Genomic DNA, 12,817 nt, shown 5'->3' with positions numbered 1-12,817 from the left:
TTTCAAAATATATGCTTATTTCAAGCTCGTTAACTTAGTTATAATAAATAAGTTTATCTCAAAAATAATTTAAAATTGGAGAAATAAAGAAGTCGGAAAAATAGATAATTGAAAATAATTGTGTTAATTGAATATATGGATATTCAATTAATTGTTTTCCTAGTCATGTTAATATAATAAATGATATAATAAATAATCAAAAATTTATTTTATTTAAATAATAATATTTACATGAATTTATATTAGTTTTATTTAATATTGTTAATGTAATTAAAATTAAAATTGATAATAATAGAAGAATTACACCGCCTAATTTATTTGGGATAGATCGAAGAATAGCGTATGCAAATAAGAAATATCATTCAGGTTTAATATGTTCAGGAGTAACTATAGGATTTGCAAAAATAAAATTATCAGGATCACTTAGTATACAAGGAAATTTGATTGTAATTGAAAAAAAAGTATTAAAATAATTATATAACCAAATAAATATTTAATAATAAAATAAGGATTAAAAGATAATATGTAAAGTTTTCTTCTTAAGCCTATTGAATTATGAGAAAATCTTAAATGTAAGAAAAATAAATGTAGAATTACTATTAATAAAATAATTATTGGTAAAATAAAATGAAATGAATAGAATCGATTTAGAGTAGCATTATTAATTGAAAATCCTCCTCAAATTCATTGAACTATTATTTGTCCTAAATATGGGATAGCTGATAATAAATTAGTAATTACGGTTGCTCCTCAAAAAGATATTTGTCCTCAAGGTAATACATATCCTAAGAATGCTGTTGCTATAGATAATAATAGAATAATAATTCCAATTAATCATACTTTTGTAAGTGTAAATGAAAAATAATAAATTCCTCGAGCGATATGAATAAATATTGATATAAAAAAGAATGAGGCTCCATTTATGTGAGTTAATCGTATAAATCACCCAAGATTAATATTTTTTATAATATGGATAGTTCTATCAAATGCTAGATTAATGTTAGGGCAGTAATGAAAAGATAAGAATAATCCTGAAATGATTTGAATTATTAGGAATAAACCTAAAATTGATCCTAGATTTCATAAATAATTAATACTTATGGGTGTTGGTAAGTTAATTAATGATATATTAAGTATTTTTGTTAATGGATTAAGATTAATTAACTTATGAAAAATTTTTTTTTTCATAAATATTAATTTTTGATTTTTCGTAATGATAAATTTGTTTTGTTAATTGTGGAAATTTTTATTGTTAAAATTAAAATTAATAATAATAAATTTACTAAATAAAAAGTGATTAAAATATAAGGATATTCAAAGATTTTATAAATATTAATATTTTCATTAATTGAATTAATTATTATTTTATTTTTGTTTAAGTATAAATTTATGATAAAAAATAATAAAAATATATAATTTATGAAGATAAAGTAATTATTTATCTTATTTTTTTATAAAATAAGTTATTTATTAATCTAACAAAGTATATAAATATAATTAGTATTCTTCTAATGATTGTGATAAAAATTATTATTAAGTATAAAGATTTTTTTGGTATAAAGATATAATTTATTATTATTAAAGTTAGGGTGTATTAAATTAATATTAATATAAGATTTATTGGAGAGAAATTATTTTCTGAAATATTATATAATTTTATTCATATTAATATAATGATTTTAAAAATGATAATTTTAATAAATAGGTTTATTAGCTATAAGAATAAAGTTCTAATTTTAATTTACAAAATTAATATTTTATGTATTTAAATTATATAGCTTAATTTAATTTTATCAAGAAATAGTTTTAAAAAAATTTTAATTTTGGGAGTTAAAGATATTATTTTAAAATAATTTTTTTGAAATTTGTTAAATAAATTTATTTAATAGATTATTATAATTTTTTTAAATTATAAGTGCATTTAATTATATATTATTATTATTTGTAATTATTTTATTAATGATATTAAGATTTAAGAGATTTTTATTAATTTTAATTTGTTTAGAGTTTTAATTAATTTTAATTTTACATTTAGTTTTAATATTATTAAATTTGGATTTAAATGATTGATTATTTTTAATTATTTTAATTATAGGAGTTTGTGAAAGTATAATTGGATTAGGATTAATAATTAGAATAATTTTTTTATTTGGGAATCAAAGTGTAAAAGTATTAAATTTAATATGATAATTTATATAATTTTTATAATAATTTTATTAATTTTTTTTAATAATAAGCATTTATTAGGAATATTAATATTATTATTTTGTGTAATTCCATTTTTTTGTTTTAATCAATTTGTAGAAAATGGAATAATTAATGAAATATTTAGAATGAATTTATATTCTTACATATTATTATCATTAACATTTTTAATTTTTGGTTTAATTTTTATTTTTTTTTATGTTAAAAATAATGATTTTTTTTATTTTAAAATGTTAATAGTAATATTATTAATTTCTTTAATTTTTGTATTTACTTCAATAAATTTATTAATATTTTATTTTATATTTGAAATTAGATTAGTTCTTATATTTTTTATTATTATAAAATGAGGTTTAGGTGAAATACGAGGATTAGCTTCATTTTATTTATTATTTTATACAATATTTTTTTCTTTACCTTTTTTAATTTTTATTTTGGATTTATGTTATTTTTATAATATTTTAATGATATATTATTTTGAAATATTAAAAATTAAGTATTTGAATATATTTATACTTTTATTTTTTATATATACATTTTTTGTTAAGATTCCTATATTTATATTTCATTCTTGGTTATTAAAAGCTCATGTTGAAGCTCCTGTTATTGGGTCAATAATTTTAGCAGAGATTTTATTAAAATTAGGAATTTATGGTTTAATTCGATTTATGTTAATATTTATAAAAAATTTTATTGAATTTAATGAAATTATTATATATTTTAGAATTGTTGGATCAATATTAATTAGTATTTTATGTATACGTCAAATTGATATGAAAATTTTAGTAGCTTATTCTTAGAATGATAACATTAATAAATAGTGGAATTAAAGGGAGATACATAATAATAATTTCTCATGGCTTATGTTCATCAGGGTTATTTTTTTTAGTAAATTTATGTTATTTATCAAGAAATAGACGATTAATATTAATAAATAAAGGATAAATAAATTTATATCCTAGAATGTCTTTAATATGATTTTTATTATGTACATCAAATTTATCTGCTCCATTATCATTGAATTCAATTAGTGAAATTTTTTTAATTATAAGTTTAGTTAATTGAAATTTTTTAAATTTATTTATTTTAATAGTTTTAATATTTTTTAGATTTTTTTATTCATTAAATTTATTTAGGTATACACAACATGGTGAATTTAATTTTTGTAAAATTAATAAATATAGTTTAATAGATTATTTAATTGTTTTATCTCATTGAATCCCTTTAAATTTATTTATTTTTAATTTATCAATATTTTTATAATTTGATTTTATTAAATTTAAGTAGTTTAAAAAAAATATTGAATTGTGATTTCAAAGATGTAATGTTTACTTTAAATTATTATTATAAGATTTATGGTTTATTTTTTATTTATATTTTTCTTTTCTTTTTTTTCGGATTTTATTTATATTTATTTAAAATTATTTATTTTATGGAATGAATAATTGTTGAAATGAATTCTATAAAATTTAGATTTGTTATTTATATTGATTTCATATGTATAATATATTTACGTACAGTTATTTTAATTACTGGAATTGTTATATTATATAGTGTTGAATATATAGAAGAAGATTTATATATTGAACGTTTTAAATTGTTAGTTTTTATTTTTATAATTTCTATATGTTTAATAATTTTAAGACCTAGAATAATTGGTATTATTTTAGGTTGAGATGGGTTGGGGTTAATTTCTTATTGTTTGGTAATTTATTATCAAAATAAAAATTCTTATAATTCTGGTATATTAACTATTTGTTGTAATCGATTACGGGATGTAGCTTTAATTTTAATTGTTTGTATATTGTCATTTTTTGGTTCTTGAAATGTTTTTTTTTATCAGGATTATAAATTAATTTTATTATTTATGTCAATTATAATATTAACAAAAAGTGCACAGTTTCCATTTTCTTTTTGGTTACCAGCAGCTATAACTGCACCTACACCTGTTTCTTCTTTAGTTCATTCTTCTACTTTAGTAACTGCAGGTGTTTATTTATTAATTCGTTATAATAAAATATTTATAGATTTAAATTTTATGAATATTGTTATATTATTAATTTTTAGTTTTACAATATTTATGTCTGGATTAATAGCAAATTTTGAAATAAATTTTAAAAAGATTATTGCTTTATCAACTTTAAGTCAATTAAGTTTTATAATAAGGATTTTATTGTTAGGTAATATTGATTTAGGATTTTTTCATTTAATTTGTCATGCTTTATTTAAGTCTACAATGTTTTTAAGTGTTGGAAGATTTATTCATATAAATTTAGGTATACAAGATTTACGTTTTTTTGGGGGAAATTATTATGTTAATCCTTTAAAAAGATTAATATTTATTTTATCAATTTTAAATTTATGTGGATTTCCCTTTATTACTGGTTTTTTTTTCTAAGGATTTAATTATGGAGATATTTTATAATTTTAATTTACTTACTTTTATTATAATTATGTTATATATTTCAATTGTATTTACGATAAGTTATAGTATTCGTTTATTAAATTGGGTATTAATTTATTATGTTAATTATTTTATATATATGAAGGAGGATTAAAATATATAAGTTATTCTTTTTTTTATGAGTTTTTTTAGAATTTTTTATGGTAAATATTTTTATAATATATTTATTTATGAAAATTTTAAGATAACATTAAATGATAAATATATTTTATTATTTATATATTTTTTGTCTTTAATATTTTATTTTGAATTTAAAAGTTTAATTTTTTTAAAAAAAGAATATTTTGAGGTATTTAATTTTATTTTAAGTACATTTTATTCAGAATATTTATTAAAAATTTTTTATATTTGATTTATTAATAAAATATTTAATTTTGAGGTTATATTTGATAAATCTGTAGATAAAGTTTTTATAATAAATTTAAAATTTTTAATTAATTTTATAATTAAAAATGGTATTTTAATTAAAATTTATAAAGAAAATATTGGTGTTGTAAATATATTATTTTATTATTTTATTATTTTTATATTTTTTTTATTTATACAAATTTTATTATATTTAAATAGCTTAAATTTAGAGTATGATATTGAAAATATAATTGTAATTGTTAAATTTTTAAATATTTATAAATTTTTAAATAATAAATTTTTTTTATACTGAAAATATAATGTTTTTAATAAACTATATAAATTTAGAAATATAAATGATTTATGTCATTTTGAAATGAATTAGAAGTTCATAGTTTATTATTTCATTAATTGGAATATTTTGTATTCATTTAAATTATTAACATTAATTTACCTCTATTTTGGTTTCAATTAATTGAGATATATTATAAAATTATTTTAAATTGCAATTTTAATGTTATATATTAATTTATTAAATAATATCCTAATTTTTTATATATATATATAGGAATAAGTTTATTCAAATAATTAAGTCGAAATTAATTTGTATTATTTTACTTTATATATATATATATAATTTTTTTAAATTCATATTTAATAATTAAATGTTCATTCGTATCATAATCTAATAAAAAGAATTATAATAAATATTAAAAACATTAAAATTGTTGAATTTTGTAAGTTATTTAGTGAATTAATAATAGGTAAGATTAAGATAATTTCTATGTCAAAAATTAGAAATATTAAAGTAATGAAAAAAAATTGAATAGAAAATGGTAATTGTGGGGATGTTAATTGGTCGAATCCGCATTCAAATGGTTTAATTTTTTCTCGGTCTTTATTTATTTTTATTGATAAAAATTTATTAATTAAGAAAATTAATATTGGAATAAAAATTAAAAATAATATATATTATTATTAAAATAAAAAATATTATATAAATTAAATTTTAATTGTAAATTTTTTAATTGGAAATTAAATGTAATTTTATTATACTATTTATATAATTTAATATATTCATCAATAAATTAAAATATATAAAATTAATCAGATTATATCAACAAAATGTCAATATCATGATGCTAGATCAAAATTTAAATGATGAATTATTGAAAAGTGATTTTTTTTTAATCGTACAGAACAAATAATTAAAAATATGGTTCCAATAATTACATGAATTCCATGGAATCCTGTTGCTATAAAAAAAATTGATCCAAAAATTCTATCATTAAATGTAAAATTAGCTTCTAAATATTCAATATATTGTAGTATTGAAAAATATATTCCTAAATAAATTGTTATATTTAATAATTTTAATGATTTTTTATAATTATTTTTGATTAAATTATGTCTTCATGTAATTGTTATTCCTGAATAAATTAAAATAATTGAGTTTAATAATGGGATATCATATGGATTAAATATATTAATTATTTTTGGAGGTCATAAATTTCCAATTTCTATTGAAGGTGAAATTGATGAATGTAGAAAAGTTTAAAAAAATGAAATAAAGAAAAATAATTTAGAAATAATAAATAGAATTATTCTAAATTTAATTATATTTATGATATTTAAATTATGGAATCCTTCAAATGTTCTTTCTCGAATTAAGTCTCGTCATCATTGATATGATGTTAGTATTAATGTAAATAAATTTAATAAATTAAGAAAGGAAAAATTTAAATTGAATCTAATAATATTATTAAATAATAAGTTTATAAGATTAAATGATAAAATTAATGGTCATTGTCTATTTGTTGTTATATGAAATGGATTATTTTTTGAATTTGTAATTATATTAATTTTCATAAATTTAATTTGTTTCATTAAAATATAATAATGATAAAATTGAAAATACATAAGATTGAATAAATGCTACAGAAATTTGTAGTATTATTAATAAATTTTGAATAATAATTATTGTTGGGATAAATTTAATTGATAAGTTTGTTATTGAGGAACCTAATAAAGATAATAATAAATGTCCAGCTAATATATTTCCTGATAATCGAATTGCTAAAGTTCATGGTCGAATTAAATTTCTAATTGATTCAATTAATACTATAAATCTTATTAATATTGAGGGTGTATTTATTGGTACAAGGTGAATTAATATATGTTTTGTATTTTTAATTCAACCAAATATTATGAATCTAATTCATATTCTTAAAGATAATCTTAAATTGATTCTTATATGTCTTGTTGGTGTAAATACATAAGGTATTAAACTAATTAGATTTATGTTTATAATTAAGTGAAATAATCTTAAAAATATAATTAAATTATAATGATCAATTTTTTTTGTTAAAATTTTAAATTCATTTAAGATAAAGTTTATTAATATAATTCATTTAAAGTTAAATCGCGAGGGAATAAATCAATAAGATCAATTGAAAATTAAGATAGGTCAAATTATAATAATTCAATTTAAAGAATAGTTATTAGATGTTGAAGGGTCAAAAATTGAGAATATGTTTGTTATCATAATATTTTTATATAGTTATTTATTTATCATTTTTTTTTGAAATTTGTTTTTTTATTATTATTTTATTTTAGTTAATAAAATTATTTATTATGAAATGAATCAGTATTGTAATAATAAAGAATAAAATAATAATTAAAATTAAAATTAAAGTTCATTTTATTGGTCTTATTTGAGGAATTAAAGAATTATTTTTAATTATTATCATTAAGAATATTTTTTTATTATATTTAACTTAAAAGGTTAATTCTTTATTTTGAAGATACTTAATGATAATATTAAAAAAATATTTTTATAAAAATAATTTTAAATTGACAATTTAATGTTATAAATTTAACTAATTCTTTTTTATTTATAGATTTAAGTTATTTATTCAATTTGTAAAGTTTTTTAAATTTGTTCTTTCAATAGTAATTGGTATAAATGAATGGTAGGCTCCACAAATTTCTGAATATTGACCGAAATATAATCCTGGTCGTAATGAGATTAAAGATATTTGATTAATTCGTCCTGGTGTTGCATCTATTTTAATTCCTATTGAAGGAATTGTTCATGAATGAATTACATCTATTGATGTTGTTAAAATTCGAATAATAATAATTAAATGGGATGATTAATCGATTATCAACATCTAATAATCGAAATGAATTTAATTCTAATAGATTAATTATATAAGAATCAATTGAATTATTATTAAATTCTGGATATTCGTAAGATCAATATCATTGGTGTCCAATTGATTTAATTGAAAAAAAGGTTGGGTTTCATAATTCATCAATAAAGTAAAGTATTTTTAATGATGGAATAGAAATAATTAATAATATAATTATTGGAATAATAGTTCAAATTATTTCTAAATTATGATTTTTAATAAATTTTAAATTAATAAATTTATTTTCTATAATTATACAATTTATGTAAATAATAGATATAGTAATTATTATTAAGATAATTATTGTGAAATTATAAAAATAAATTAGGTTATCTATTAATGGTGAATTTGGGTCTGGAAGTGAATATATATTTCAATGAGCAATTTTTAATAAAAATTTATATTTTATTTATGGTGTTTAAAACCATTGCACTTAAAATCTGCCATATTAAATTAATTTTTAAAAAGAATTATAGGTAATTCATTAAAACAATGTTCAGAAGGGGATAAATTAATTCATTCTAATTGTTAAGGTTTTATTTGGGTACATGTGTACATTTATTGATTGGAACAGTTTATATAGATATAAATTAATATTGAGTTATTATGCTAACAGTTATAAGTAACATTTTTACATAACGATGTTCTTGGCGCGAAAACACTAAGCACGTGTTACCCCATACCCAAGCACAAGCGGAAGGGAAGAAGAAACTTATATCTAAATGAGCATCGTCGCTACAACGCCCTCATATATATATTCTATGTTGTTCCCATTCATGGTGGTCACTTTGAATAATCATAAGCTATATTTTCCAACAATTACTTATCTAGCCAGCAATAAGCAAGTTGAATTATATGTCGACTCAGATTGGGCAGCTGATGAAAATGGAAGAAGATCGCGGTCTGGGTACATTGCAATATTAGCAGGGGGGCCAATCAGCTGGGCCTCGAAAAAGCAAAAATCTGTAGCTTTATCAACAATGGAAGCTGAATATATGGCAATGTCAGAGGCTGTGAAAGAGGCTATATATTTAAAAAGATTTTTATCATATACGAAACTCACTAGTTTAATGGTTAATAAAGTAAATATATTTTGAGACAACCAAAGTGCGATTCAACTTAGTAAAAATAACGTATTTCATAATAGAAGTAAACATATAGATATACGCTACCATTATTCAAGGGAGATGCAAGAACGTGGTGAAATAGAATTGAAATATCTTAAAACAGATGAAATGGTTGCTGATATGTTAACTAAGTCGATACCAAAATGTAAAGTAGAAAAATTTATAGATTTGTTAAAAATGCGAAATTAATGTATCGATTAATTACTGTAAGCGAAATTAACTTGAAAGAAATGTATTTAGGGGCACTTTGAAAGGGGGAGTGTTGGAAAATATAGCTTATGATTATTCAAAGTGACCGCCATGAATGGGAACAACATAGAATATATATATGAGGGCGTTGTAGCGACGATGCTCATTTAGATATAAGTTTCTTCTTCCCTTCCGCTTGTGCTTGGGTATGGGGTAACACGTGCTTAGTGTTTTCGCGCCAAGAACATCGTTATGTAAAAATGTTACTTATAACTGTTAGCATAATAACTCAATATTAAATTATATCTATATAAACTGTTCCAATCAATAAATGTACGCATGTACCCAAATAAAACCTTAACACTAATGATGAAAAAATGTATTTTATTAGAATTAATCGTTGTTTAATTAAACTTTCAAGTATAATGAAAATAAAAAAAATTAATCTATTAAATGAGATTAATGATCCAATTGAAGAAATTAAATTTCAGCAATAATATGCATCTGGATAATCAGAATATCGTCGTGGTATTCTTATTAATCCTAAAAAATGTTGAGGAAAAAATGTTAAATTTACACCAATAAATATTATAAAAAAATGAATATTTAATAATTTTTTATTTAATGTTAATATAGTAAAATTTGGATATCAATGGATAATTCTTGAGAAAATTGCAAAGACAGCTCCTATAGATAGAACATAGTGAAAATGACCAATAACATAATATGTATCATGAAGGATAATATCAATTGATGAATTAGATAATATAATTCCTGATAAACCACCAATTGTAAATAATGAAATAAATCCTAAAGATCATAAAATTGATGGATTTAAGAAAATTTGAATTCTGTAGAATGTTGATAGTCATCTAAATACTTTAATTCCTGTTGGAACAGCAATTACTATAGTTGCGGCAGTAAAATATGCTCGAGTATCAACATCTAAACCTACAGTAAATATATGATGTGCTCATACAATAAAACCTAAAAATCCAATGCCTAATATAGCATAGATTATTCTTAAATTTCCAAATGTTTCTTTTTTTCCTCTTTCATTTATGATAATTTGTGAGATTAAACCAAATCCAGGTAGAATTAAAATATAAACTTCAGGGTGACCAAAAAATCAAAATAAATGTTGATAAAGAATTGGGTCTCCTCCTGATGGTTCAAAAAATGATGTATTTAAATTTCGATCAGTTAATAGTATTGTGATAGCTCCTGCTAATACAGGTAATGATAAGAGTAATAAAATTGCTGTAATAATAATTGATCAAGGAAATAATGAAATTTGATTATAATTTAATGAAATATTTTTTGAATAATAAATTGTTGTAAAAAAATTTATTGCTCCTAAAATTGATGATATACCTGCAATGTGAAATGAAATAATTCCATAATCAACTGATATTGATGTATGAAATGTATTTAATGATAATGGAGGATAAACTGTTCAACCTGTACCTATTCCAGATCCAGAAATTCTTCTAATAATTAATAGTATAATTGAAGGAATTAATAATCAAAAACTTAAATTATTTATTCATGGAAATGCTATATCTGGAACTCCTAATATTAGTGGAATTAATCAATTTCCAAATCCTCCAACTATAAATGGTATTACTATAAAAAAAATTATTAAAAATGCATGAGCTGTTACAATAGTATTATATAATTGATCATTATCAATTCATGATCCTGGAGTACTTAATTCTATTCGAATAATTATTCTTATTGATGATCCAAGTATTCCTGATCATATTGCAAAAATAAAGTATAGTATTCCAATATATTTATGGTTTGTTGAATAAAATCATTTTGATATATTAAATATAAAAATTTAAATTTTTAAGATTGATAAAATTATTTATATATTAATCTTTGAAGGATAAGAGTTTATTAATTAACTTATAATCTTTATAAAAAATATCATGCCTGAAATTAAGGGATAAATTGTAAATTTATTTATGAATAGATAATTCTGATATTATTAATTAATAAAATTTTATAATTTAAATAAAAATATTAAATAGCAAATTTAAAAATATTATTATATTAGTAATTAAAATTTTAGTAAAAAAAATATATTATTGAAAAAAAAAATAAATAAAATATTTTATTATAAAGAAAATTAAATATTAATTTTTTAAAATTAAATATGTAAGTGTATTTTATTTGAGTATCAGATAAGTTTAAATTAAAAAAATTTAAATAATTAAATGTTGAAAATACAGATATTATTATAATAAAAAAAATAGTTATTTTAAATATATTTATTTTTATTAAATTTTGTATTATATCAATTTTTATAATAAATGAGGTTATTGGTGGTAATTGACAATATAAAAGAATTAATATTATTAATTTAAATTTGTTTGATTTATTAAAATATAAATATGATTTTAAATTTATAGAGTTATAAAAATTAAAATAATTTCAGAATATAAAAAGTAAATAAGAAATTGATAAATATATAAAAAAATAATGTAATCAAATTTCATTATTAAAATTAATTAAAAAAATTATTAATGATGAATGAAATATTGATGAATATGAAAATATTAATTTTAGTGAAATTTGAGATATTATAAAAATTGGTGATATTAATAATGTAAAATATAAAGTTATATAAAAAAAAATTTTAATTACAAAAATAGTAAATAATTAATATTGGAATAAATTTTATAAATGTTGTAAAATAAAAAATAAGAAAATAATTTATATTTTTTATAATAATATTTGTTCAAAAATGTATTGGTATAATACCTATTTTTATTCAAATAGAGAATATAAATATTATATAATAAATATTTATTTCTTTATTTATTATAATTATTAAACATGAAAAAATTATTATTAATCCTGAGATAGAAGAAATTAAAAAATATAAAATTCTTCTTTTATTAAAATTTAAAAAACATATAATAGAAATATAAATTAAATTTAAAGCTTCTATAATTAATCATAAATAAAAAAAATTTTTTAAATATAAAGTTAAAATTGGTATATAAGATAAAATTAAAGTTAATATAAAAATTGATTAATTATTAAAATTAATTTATAATTAAATATAAATTTATTAATTATTTAAAAAATAATTTGAATTTTTCATAAATTATTGTAAGTTTAAAAAATTTTAAATTAATATTGGAAAATTACATTTAATTTTTTAATTAATAAATAATTTATTTAATAAAAAAATTTTAATTGAATTAATAAAATTAGAATTTAGAGATAATTTCAAAAACTTTTATTATTTTATATTTATTTAATTTTTTTAAATTCTT

General features: G+C 17.8%; 1 pseudogene; it reads right to left on the bottom strand.

The window, feature by feature from the left end:
• Positions 1 to 231: 231 nt before the first annotated feature.
• Positions 232 to 1,188, bottom strand: LOC143175732 (cytochrome b pseudogene; annotated as a pseudogene).
• Between the last annotated feature and the right edge of the window lie 11,629 nt (positions 1,189 to 12,817).

This window comes from Nomia melanderi, unplaced genomic scaffold, assembly GCF_051020985.1.
Source record: "Nomia melanderi isolate GNS246 unplaced genomic scaffold, iyNomMela1 scaffold0172, whole genome shotgun sequence".
NCBI classification, from domain to species: domain Eukaryota; kingdom Metazoa; phylum Arthropoda; class Insecta; order Hymenoptera; family Halictidae; genus Nomia; species Nomia melanderi.
This window is presented reverse-complemented; position numbering and strand designations above follow the sequence as displayed.